At 39.1% G+C, this 12,647-nt stretch overlaps 1 long non-coding RNA gene across 2 annotated transcripts in view; it reads right to left on the bottom strand.

The window, feature by feature from the left end:
* LOC134344900 (uncharacterized) overlaps positions 1-7,973 on the bottom strand; it is a 301,299-nt gene extending 293,326 nt beyond the window's left edge. For both annotated transcript variants that reach the window (XR_010017556.1, XR_010017555.1), the window contains exon 1: positions 7,898-7,973. This is a non-coding gene — a long non-coding RNA (uncharacterized LOC134344900). The remainder of the gene's footprint in view (positions 1-7,897) is intronic.
* Between the last annotated feature and the right edge of the window lie 4,674 nt (positions 7,974-12,647).

The following is a 12,647-nucleotide window of genomic DNA, read 5'->3' as shown; positions in this document are numbered from 1 at the left end:
ACTATACTTGAATTAAAGTGACACCCAAAATGACATTGTTTTATAATTTAAAATAATTCCTTGTCATTTCTATTCAAAATAATTGGTGCAGGAAGTCATCTGCAAAGATCAGCCCGTCTGTGAACTGTTTGTTCACAGACCTATCAGCCCAATTTTTGCTGCTGATTGTAAATGCCTGGGTTCACTTGCACCCAAGGTCCTGCATCATAGTTGATGGAGCGGAGTGGAGGTGTCTTCCAGGTTTAACCCTGTGCTGTCATCCCTCAAAAATTCTCTTCTCCTCCTTCCCCTATTCAGTTTACTCATCTCCAGAAAAGACAGTGCTTTCCACAGACAGATCAGGTAACTGCTTATGCAGTAAACAACTTACTTTATTGCTTATCTATATTAATTAATTGATTAATTAACACTCAATTAATTATCTTCAATCTGAAATTGCCCCGGAGCAGATGGTCATGTGTTGCCTTCTTGAACCACTGCAGTCCCTCTGGTGAAAGTAATCCCAAAGTACTGGTTCTGAGATTTGTACTCAGAAGTGATCATTGACCAGTGATATTTTTTTCAAGTGAGTACAATGTGTGCCTTAGAAGGGAAAATTCTTCAGGTGGTACTGTACCAATATGCCTCCTATCCAAGTGCTTTGTGGTAGAGAATTTCACACATTTGGAGGGTAACATAGCTGAGTGTTGCATTTTGTAGATGATAGATATCGCAGCCTATCAGTATTTGTGCAGCAAAAAAATAATACTTAGGAAGAGGTGCTATCTAAGGTGCTGAAATCCTTTGAGTTGTTGGAAATGCACACGCCCTCTCCGGTAAATGATATCTGTATTTTTCAAGTAGGATGCCGTACGCAAACCTGATTTGATGGAGACAGATGTGAGAAGTACAGAGGAACATCTGGAGAAACTTCTGAAATGCCCGCTTCACTGCCACTGCTACTGTGCAATCGAGAATCTCCGGAGGGAAAGGCCCTGAATCCTTGGTTTTGCTTGGTGCTTGGCGGCCGGGGCCAGGGTTGAGACGCTCGGCAGAGATGGTGCTCGGTGTTCAGTGTCGGAGGGCTGGTCAGAGGCTTGAAGTTTTCGGACAGACCCAAGAGTCGGCTGTGGTCAGCTGCTTCCAGGGTGCTGCATTGGCAAGTTTGCGGCGCTGGAGGTTCATGGCAGGGAGAGTTTTCTTCCTTCTACCATCTGCGTGTGATGATGGGACTTTTGAAACTTTGAGACTCTTTTTTCCATGCCCATGGTCTGTTCCTTATCAAATTATGGTATTAATTTGCACTGTTGTAACTATATGTTATAATTATGTGGTTTTGTCAGTTTTTTAGTCTTGGTCTGTCTTGTGTTTCTGTGATATCATACTGGAGGAACATTGTATCATTTCTTAATGCATGCATTACTAAATGACAATAAACAAGGACTGCGTGTCCTCATAATCTAATCTAATCTAATCTAATCTAAATGCATTCATCAGGAAAATGAAGAACATTCATTCACATCCCTATCTTGTGCACAGTACCTGTAAATTGTGCAAGCTAGATTTTAATTCTATTAAGGTATTTTATGATTATCTTATATTTAATGTAGATACCACAAGTTTTTCTGCCTCTGAATTTTAAGATGTCATGATTCTAAATGTGTGATTTAGAATCAAAGGGAGGATTGTTGGATTAAACTTGATAATTATTATTTACTTTTCAATTTAACTTTCTCATGTCTGCTTGTATTTTATATAATTTCCTCTATACACCTAACTTTTCAGTGTGCTGCCTAGTAGCTGTAGTTCTTTGTATCATTCTGGAAGCTTCTTTGACATTGCATTATTTGAATGGGGGCTATTTGACTGGTTAACTCTTATCTACAAATTTAAATGGAAAGTCTCTTATCTATGATATAAAAAGGGCTGAGCACATTGGCCTGCATCTTTTTCTGTTCTTTGTTCTCAGCTATTATACTTTGTCATTTTCCATTTCCATTTCCTCTGTTCTATGAGCAGTTAGTGAAATGATCATGAAGCAACAAGTTTTTATGACAGTTTCTTGACTCTTGAAAAATCCTTGGGATCAGAATCCAACTGCATGTTAATAATGAAGAGTGATAGAAAATTTCCAAGTCAGCATGGAATGTGATTTGGAGTGGAATTTACATTTTGTAGTGTTCCACCATGCCCGCCGCAGGCGTATTCCCTTTGAACTTGCAAAACCTTGTCATCGTATTTTTTGGGAAGGCCATGTCAATCCTTGTCAACATTCAGCAGTGCATTTTGTAGATTACACATATTGTAACCACGGAACACCCTTTCTGAAGGGTCTGAATATTAAGATCATAGTGGGAAGCCTTTCAAGTCAATTGTTTTTCCTGAATACGGGTGAATTTTAAAGATTATCATGGAAACATAGACAGATAGAAAACCTACAGCACATTACAGGCCCTTCGACACATAACGTTGTGCCGAGTATGTAACCTACTCTAGAAGCTGCCTAGAATTTCCCTTCCCTATAGCCCTCTATTTTTCTAAGCTCCATGTACTTATTCAAGAGTCTCTTAAAATATCCAATTGTATCCACATCTACCACCTTCACCACCACTCTCTGTGTCAAACACTTACCTCTAACAGCCCCCTTGTACCTACTTCCAAGCACCTTATAACAATGTCCCCTTGTGTTAGCCATTTCAGCCCTGGGAAAAAGCCTCTGGTTATCCACACATCAGCTCTCATCCTCCATCGCTCCAAGGAGAAAAGGGAAAGTTCACTAACCTATTCTCATAAGGCATGCACTCCAATCTAGGCAACATCCTTGTAAATCTCTTCTACGCTCTCTCTATAACATCCATACCCTTCCTGTAATGAGGTGACCAGAACTGAATACAGTACTCCAAGTGGGGTCTAACTAAAGTCTTATATAGCTGTAACATTACCTCACAGCTCTTGAACTCAATCCCATGATTGATGAAGGCCAATACACCATACACCTTTTTCTTTCTTTCTTTTTAAATCTTTTTATTGAATAAGTATACAAAAAAGGTAAGCCATATAAACAATAATACAATGTTAAAGTATAATAAAATTCCAGAAGGTATCAATACCAAAAAAAAATACTACAAACAATGTAATTTAAACATAAGAAACCAAGATAACATAATAGTATACTAAATTTTATATATATCAATGGAAAAAAAGAAACCCCCCCCCCCAAAAAAAAACCCACCGTGCAACTAACTAAAAGCAAAGCAAAGCAATGGGCTAACTTGAAACCAAACAGAGTTAAACTTAAAATCACGTCCTCAATCCCGACCTCCATTAAAAACAGTGAAAAAAAACAAGAAGGGTAAATATTACATTAAATGAAAATATCGAATAAAAGGTCCCCAAATCTGTTCAAATTTAAATGAAGAATCATAAAGGTTACTTCTAATTTTCTCCAAATTCAAACATAAAATCGTCTGAGAAAACCAAAAAAAGGTAGTTGGAGCATTAAGCTCTTTCCAATGTTGTAAAATACATCTTTTCGCCATTAAAGTAAGAAATGCAATCATTCTACGGGCTGAAGGGGAAAGATTACTAGAAATTTTAGGTAGTCCAAAAATAGCAGTAATAGGGTGAGGAGAGATATCTATATTTAATACCTTAGAAATAATATTAAAAATATCTCTCCAAAAAGTTAGGAAACTTAGAAACTTAGGAAAGCTCCATTTGATAAGATTAGGGTAGATTGGGAACAGGAATTGGGGCTTACCATTTCTGTGGATGATTGGGGGCAGATTTTACAATTAGTTAATACTTCCTCTATTTGTGCTAAACATTCCCTAATTCAATTTAAAGTGGTTCATAGAGCACATATGTCCAAAGATAAGTTAGCGCGTTTTTACTCGCATATTAATCCTTTTTGTGATAGATGTTCGGGGCAGATAGCCTCTTTAACTCATATGTTTTGGTCTTGCCCTACTTTGCATACACCTCTTTAACAACACTGTCAACCTGCGCAGCAGCTTTGAGTGTCTTATGGGCACAGACCCCAAGATCTCACTGATCCTCCACCAATAGTCTTATCATTAATGTTATATTCTATCTTCAAATTTCACCTACCAAAATGAACCACCTTATGCTTAGCTGGGTTGAACTCCATGTGCCAGTTCTCAGTCCAGTTCTGCATCCTATCAATGTCCTGGTGTAACCTCTGACAACTCTTCAGACTATCCACAACACCACCAACTTTTGTGTCATCTGCAAACTTACTAAACCACCCTTCTACTTCCTCATCCAGGTCATTTATAAAAATCTCAAAGAGGAGAGGTCCCAGAATAGATCCCTGCAGAACACCACTGGTCATTGTCCTCCATGCAGGATCTGAACCATCTACAACTACTCTTTGCCTTCTATGGTCAAGCCAATACTGGATCCACAAAGCAAGGTCTCCTTGGATCCCATCCCTCATTACTTTCTGAATGAGCCTGGCACGGGGAACCTTATCAAATGCCTTACTGAAATCCATATACACTACATCCACTGCTCTTCCTTCATCAATGTGTTTTGTTACATCCTCAAAGAATTCAATCAGATTTGTAAGGCATGACCAACCCTTTACAAAGCCATGCTGACTATCCCTAATCAGATTATACCTCTCCAAATGCTTATAAATCCTGCTTCTCAGAATCTTCTCCATTATCGAAGGATTGCCATATTTTTAGGAGTGAGAATATCCAATAACCCTTCTGATTCATGTCCTGAAGAAGGTAGTTAGCCATGGAGAAGCCAGGTGGTGTGTCATCAGTTACTAAGTATCTAGTTCCCATCTCACCAAAATACAACGTGATGTTCCAGTTAAACTCCTGATCAATGGTGATTCTGGAGGAACTGCTGAGGTTAACATAACTACATTAGAAGTAGAATAATTATGCCAAATTGAGAAGTGTAACACCACAATAATCTTCGTTCCAAAACCATTTCTGTTGATTAGTCGATAGTTGTGGATTGTACAAATGAGCAAGACAAATTATTACATTTCTTGAAGTGAGCTCCATAGATTAATGAAAAATAGGTACAGGTGAGTGGACAGTATACCAGATCCGAATTTTGTGACAAGTCAGGGCTAGGTGGGTATGAACTCTGAGCAAGATGCAGAAAGTTATTTCTCTGTTATTGGATATATTTTGTTTTCTTTGAGCAACATTGATTCTTCACTTCTGGGAAATAAATGTATAAGGAACTGAATTCTCTCAGTATGATGACCTAAAAATATCTTTGAAGCCAATGGTGTATTCTATAATTCAATGGAACAGAAGAAGAATAAACTATCAAGACTAATTATGAAGAAATGTTTTCTGGACACTGCTGCAGATAGGAGGAGCCTTAAGCTAAGCTCTCGGTCACACTGTTCAATATGCAGTTAGTCGTACAGCATCTAATGGATGCAGGTAACAAACCACTTCAGTCTTAGATCTGAATGGCTTCAGTTTCATACTTGATATGAACTTTCTACATTTATCCCTCTGGTGGAAATGTGTCAGATCTCACATGAGACATGTTATTTGGTTTTGTTCGAATGACTGATACAGTTTGTTTGGAGATGCTGAGTATGTTGTCCTCCCGATTCTTATACTTACTTGAATCCAGAATACTCAGTCCCAGCATGGTATGAATAATAAGGAGAAATGAAGTCAGAATTTTAGCCTAGAAGTTCAGACAGCTTGAAGGAAAACTGTATCTTCAAGGGATCCTACAATTTCTCTTCCAGTTCTGTACCCAGTCATTACCTTACCTCCACCCTCTTGGCTCATATTTTATACCACTGATTCTTTGTCAAAATACTGGAGTCCTGTATCTCATGGCATTGCAAGATCCATCTCTACTACTTGAACTGTTATCACTCATCCAGAAAACTACCTTCCCTAAAGCAACTAGGAACAGAGATAAATCTTTCCCATACTATTACTAACAATCATCCAAGAATGGATAACTTGAAAATAGAGCTGTTGGAGCAAGAGTCAGAGTAAATTACGTTTTAAGATTTGATATATAGTACAATGAATATGAGCTAACATAATAAACAGAAGGAATATGTATCTTAAGACCTGTGGTTCTGAAAAGTTTCCAAAGCTGAGTGTTCCCTGATGTCACATCTAACCAAAGATTTAAAGAATCATGTTGCAGAGAAGGAGACTAGATGGCTATCATACTTGTGTATGCTGACTGAAAGAGCCATCAAATCAGTTCAGTTATCCTGCTTTTAATTCAACCGGCCATATATAGTCCTTTCAAATGCTTACCCAATTTGCTTTCCAAAGTTGCTACTTAGTTTGCCTCAGCCATCTCTTAGACTAAAAGAGGCCTATATATTGGAGCTTTTTGATCAGAACTGTAGGAATAATAGCGTTAAACATTGAGCAGTAGTCAATAAATGGCAGCCTAATGTAAGTATTTAAGTATTAGTATTGTCCAAGTGACCCAAGGCCTGGTGAAAAGCCAATAAGATTGCACCTTCCATAGACCTACTGTGGGGATAGGCAGATTGTAGTGGGTCCAGGTCCTTGCTTAGGCAGGAGTTGATTCTAGCCATAACTAACTTCTCAAAACACTTCATCACAGTAGATGTGAGTGTTACTGGACAACAGTCAGTACAGTAACTCACCCTGACGAAGGGTCTCGGCCTGAAACGTCGACTGTACCTCTTCCTAGAGATGCTGCCTGGCCTGCTGCGTTCACCAGCAACTTTGATATGTGTTGCTTGAATTTCCAGCATCTGCAGAATTCCTCTTGTTTGCCCTTCTTGGGCACTGATATGATAGTTTCCCTTTTTAAATAGGCAGGAACTTCCAACTGTAGCAATGAGAGATTGAAAATGTCTTTGAACACCACCACCAGTTAGTTGGCACAGATTTTCAGAGCCTTATGAGGTACACCATTGGTACCTGTTTCCTTGGGAGATTTCATCCCCTTGAAAGACATTTTGACGTTGTCCTCCAAGAAAGAGATGACAGGATCACCAGATGCTACAGGGGTTCCTCATAGCTGCAGTTTTATTCTCCTTTTCAACATGTAAATGAAAAACATTGAGCTCATCTGTGACTGAAGCATCACTACCATTCATGATGTTAGGTTTTGCTTTGTAGGAAGCAATGGCCTGTAAACCCTGCCAGAGTTGACATGCATCCGACTCAGCCTCTAAAGTCAATTGAAATTGTTCCTTTGCTCTTGAGGTAGCCTTCCATATGTTGTACCTGGCCTTCTTGTACAGTGCTGGATCACCAGACTTAAAATTAGCCCTCAGCAGACTACAAATTTCTTGGTTCATCCATGGCTTTTCCTTTGAGTATGTACAGCATGTTCTCGTAAGCACACACTCATCCACACAGGTTTTACTGATGTCAGTGACAACTGTGGCATATTCTTCCAGACTCAAAGTTGAATCCTGAATACTGTCCAGTCCACTGACTCAGTGCAGTCCTGTAAGCATCCCTCCACCTCCCTGGGTGATGGTTCTTTGTACTTTGTCATTTGTATACCGCTATCAAATCTCCCCTTGTTCTTTGATGCTTTAGGGAGTAATGTTCTAACCTTTTCAACCTCTCCCTATAACTCAGGTCCTCAAGTCTTAGCAACATCCTTGTAAATTTTCTCTGCACTCTTTCAATTTTTTGGACATCTTTCCTGTAGGTAGGTGACCAAAACTGCACACAACAGTCCAAATTAGGCTTCACCAATGTCTTATACAACTTTAATATTACATCCACCTCCTGTACTCAGTACTTTGATTTATAAAGCCCAAAATGCCAGAAGCTTTCTTTACAACCCTATCTACCTGTGATGCCATTTAACAACAAATTATGGATCTGTATTCCCAGATTCTTTTGTTCTACCACAGTCCTCAGTGCTTAATAATCTGTGTAAGTCCTACCTTGGTTTGTCCTCCCAAAGTGTAACTCTTACGCCCCTGAAAAACAGAGAGAAATAATCACAACAATGATGGGGTGTTCCCTCATTGAGAGCATTTACTAAAAAATCAGAAATATATACAAAGTACAAAAACATATCTTCACAACAAATTGGGTGCGGCAGAATACATACCCTCTGTAAATTACAGCACTATACAGTATTTCCCTGAGACATAATTCTCATTTTCTCTACTATTACTGGTGAATAATAAGTAGCATTAGCTCAGACAACTCTCACAAAACTTAATAAAGTTACTAAGTAAACAATACACAAACAATTGTGCAAAATACATTTACAGATGTGCACATGTAAACTCACAAAACAGCAAAAGCACTCGGTGTGGATACACAAAATGGTGGTGACTTCACTCACTCACACTCTTTAATAAAATCAGCAAACATTATTCTCAACTTAGTCAAAACATGACATAAACACTCTCTTGACACTTTAAACATATTAAAAAGTTATCATGACCCCTTTAACAGGGTAAATTACTGACAACATACCTGAAAAACGGGGAGAAATAATCACAACAGTGATGGGTTGTTCCCTCATTGAGAGCATTTACTAAAATGAGGAGAAGACCGTGCTTTCTCCTGAGTACGTGGGTGGAGACCAATCGACTTCAGGCCAGCAGATCAAGGCTACTCTGTAGATCACTTCTAATACGATTAGAGCTTAACTTTTAACAATAGAGAATGAACTAAAGAATGAAATGAATTAAATACCTTTTAGCATTTTAGCCCCTTTTAGCATATGTTTTTACTGTTTTTAAACAATTTTAAAACACCTTATAAATTGTTGCTCATGACCGTATGATCATTTTAACCTTATCAGAGCATTGAATTTTCTGCCTTTTTAAACTTAACAGATCTTTAGTGTATTATCCTTTAACTTGTCACACAATACCTTACACATGCCTGCATTAATTTCCATCTGGCATTCTTCAGTCACGTTTTTTCAGCTGGTCCAGATCCTGCTGAAAGATCTTTGATAGTATTCCACGCTGTCTACTACTCCCCCAACCTTGCTGTAATCAGCAAATCCGATGATCCAGTTTACCACATTATCATCCAACTGGTTGATATAGAAGAGAAACAACAACAGACCCAGGACTGATCACTGTGGCAGACCATGAGTCACAGGTCTCCTGTCAGAGAGACAACCATATGCTACAATTCTCTAACTTCTTCCACAAAGCCAATATCTAATGCAATTTACAACCTCATCTTAAATATCAAATGACTGAACCTTCTTGACCAACTTCTCATGTGAGACATTGTCAAAGACCTTGCCAATGTCCATGTAGATGACATCCACTGGCTTGTCTTCGTCAATTTTCCTGGTAATTTCCTTGAAAAACTATATAAGCTTGGTTAGACACGACCTACCACAAACAAAGCCATATTCATTATCACTAATCAGTCCCTGTCTATCCCATTTTATATATGTGTGTATATATATATCACTTATATATCCCATTCTTCAGAATACCTTCCAATAACTTACCCATTACTGATATCAGGCTCACCGACCTAAAATTTCATGGCTTATTCTTAGAATCTTTCTTAAACAATGGAACAACATTAGCTAACCTCTAATTATCTATCACCTCACCCATGGATGGCATAAATATATTTTCTAGGGTCTCTGGAATACTTCTACACTAGCATCTCACAGAGTCTGAGGAAACAGCTTATCAGGGCCTGAGAATTTATCCACCCTAATTTTTCTCAAGACAGCAAACATCTTCTCTGCAATATGTATACAGACAATGACCTCAGTGCTGTTTTGCCTTAATTCCATAGACTCTGTGTCCATCTCCTGAGTAAATACAGATACAAAAAATCCATTTAAGACCTCCACCATTTCTTTCAGCTCCACGCATAGGAGACCAGTTTGAGCTTCAAGAGGAGCAATTTTGTCCCTTGCTATCCTTTTGCTCTCAATTTATCTATAGAAGCTCGAGGGATTCTCATTTACCTTGTCTGATAGAACAACATTGTGCCTTCTTTTAACACTCTTGATTTTCTTCTTAAGAGTTTTCTTACATTTCTTATACTCCTCAAGTACTTCATTTGCTCCTTCTTGCCTACACCTGCTGTGCATCTCCTTTTTTGTCTGAACCAGAGCCTCAATATCTCTTGAAAATGAAGGTTCCTGTACCCTATTACTCTTGCCTTTTATTCTGACAGAAACATACACATCACATACTCGCAAAATTTCACATTTGAAAGTCTCCCACTTATCAAGTGCACCTTAGCAAGAAAGCAGCCTGTCCCAGTTGACACTTGCCAGATCCTTTCTGATACCATCAAAATTGACCTTTCTTCAATTTAGAATATCAACCCAAGGACCAGACCTATCCTTCGTCACATTTATCTTGAAACTAATTGCATTATGATCCCTAGATGCAAAGCTTTCCCCTACACAAACCTCTGTCACCTGCCCTGTCTCATTTCCTAATAGGAGATCAAGTAACACTGAGAAACACTGCTCCTGAGAAATGCTGTCTCATTCTGCCCTGCAGAGCTGATGTACGGTTAGAATGACAATAAAGTTTTTTGATTTGATTTGACTTGAAGTATCACACTCTCTCTAGTTGGAACCTCTATGTACTGATTAAGGAAACTTTCCTGAACACATTTGACAAGCTCTCCCATCCTGCCTTTTTACAGAATGAATATGTGGAAAATTAAAATCACCCACTATCACAAACTTATGTTTCTTGCAACAGTCTGTGATCTCTCTACAAATTTGCTCCTCTATATCCCATGGACTGTTGTGTGATCCACAATATAATCTCATTAAAATGGTCATCTCTTTCTTATTCCTCACTTCGACCCATATAGCCTAAGTAGACAAACTCTCCAGACTGTTCTTTCTGAGTACTGTCGTGCATGTTACCTGACTAATAATGCCACCTCTCCCCCTTTAATCCATACTGCTCTATAACACCTAAAACAATAGAACCCTAGAACAATGAACTACCAATCCCACCCCTCCTGCAAATGAATCTCACTCTGGCTGCAATGACATAATTCCACGTGCTGATCCTTTCCTACAATACTCCTTGCAACTCAGAACAGTAGTTTCACTATGCTCAACCTTTTGATTCCAGACTTTGTATGTAGGCTATCAACATCTTTCTCCACAACCACTCTACTATCTATTCTGTCACTCTGATTCTTATCCCCTTGTAAATCTAGTTTAACCACTGCCCCCCTCTGCATGCAGCAACAGCAAACTGTCTAACAAGGATATTAGTCCCCCTCCAGTTCAGGTGCAAACCGTCCCTCCAAATATCTGAATTGCTCTCACCTGCCTCACTAGCATATGGCTTGGGTAGCAATCCTGAAATTGCAATCCTTGAGGTCCTTTAACTTAGCATGTAACTCCCTGAACTCACTTTGCAAGACCTCATTACATTTCTTACTCATGTCAATGCTACTGACACGGATGATGACCTCTGGCTGCTCACCCTCCCGCTTAGAATGCTCTGGACTCGATCCAAGATCTCCCTGACCCTGGCACCTGGAAGACAATATCTCATCCAGGAATCTTATTCTCGTCGGCAGAATCACTGACCATTGATTCCCCTATCACTACAGCTTGCCTCTTCTCTCCAACGCTCTTCTGAGCCACAGAGCCAGATTTAGTTATTAGAGACACTGGAGGTTTCCCTGCCTTCCTATATCCTACAAGAGGAGCATTCTATTGCTTTCCTGGCATCCTCGCTGCTCTAAATGTACAATGAGAAAGAAAGAAAGAAAGAATAATTAAATGAAAAAATCTACCTAAAGCCTTCACCTCTCCTCGCCAAAGCCTTTGTGAGCCAATGCTTGAACTTCCCCCTCTAACACTGGCCCTCTCAGACAATGGCCACTCCCACAATGTCCGCTCTGGTTGAACCTAACTTATTTTTTTCGGCTTTTGCCAAGTGCCTACTTATGCATAATCCAATATCTCTCAGAAACTGTGTTGTGCATAATTACTTGACTGCCCTTGTTCGCTTTGTTTGAAATCACTCTCCTGCTATGCAGTCCAACATCTCCTTGGGAATTGTGGTGTGCAAAACGTCCCAACTGCTCCCGCCTGTTTTTTTTTGAAATCTCTCTCATGCTATGCGATCGAATATCTCCATGGGAACTGTGGTGTGCAGAATGTGCTGACTACCTTACTCCCTTCTTTTGAATCCTTTCTCCTTCTACACAATCCAATGTTTCCTTGGGAACTGTGGAGTGCAAAATGTTTATATTTAAGGATATAAGATAGTTATTCTTTAAATAAGTGTATTGTTCTTGATATTTTTATTATTTAAATAAATGCATTTCAACTCTTCCTATATATCACAGCTCAATAGATTTTGCTTAAATTCTGCTGGCTGCAATTAAGTCATCATTCACAGCCAATTTCAGCTCAGGGAATTGCCATAACGATCATACTAGCAGTAAGTTGTGTTTTAAGAACATAAGATATTGGAGCAGAATGAGGCCACCGAGCACATCAAGTCTGCTCCACCATTCCATCATGGCTGATTTATTATGCCTCTCAACCCCATTCTCCTGCCTTCTCCCCATAACCACCGAAGCCCTGACTAACTAGGAATCTATCAACATCCACTCCACGTATACTCAATGACTTGGCCTCCATAACCATCTGTGGCAATGAATTTCACAGTTTCACCATCCTCTGGTTAAAGAAATTCATTC

The sequence above is a fragment of the Mobula hypostoma genome, chromosome 4, assembly GCF_963921235.1.
Source record: "Mobula hypostoma chromosome 4, sMobHyp1.1, whole genome shotgun sequence".
In the NCBI taxonomy this organism is placed as follows: domain Eukaryota; kingdom Metazoa; phylum Chordata; class Chondrichthyes; order Myliobatiformes; family Myliobatidae; genus Mobula; species Mobula hypostoma.
Note: the sequence above shows the minus strand (reverse complement) of the source record. Positions and strands in the feature narration are given on the sequence as shown.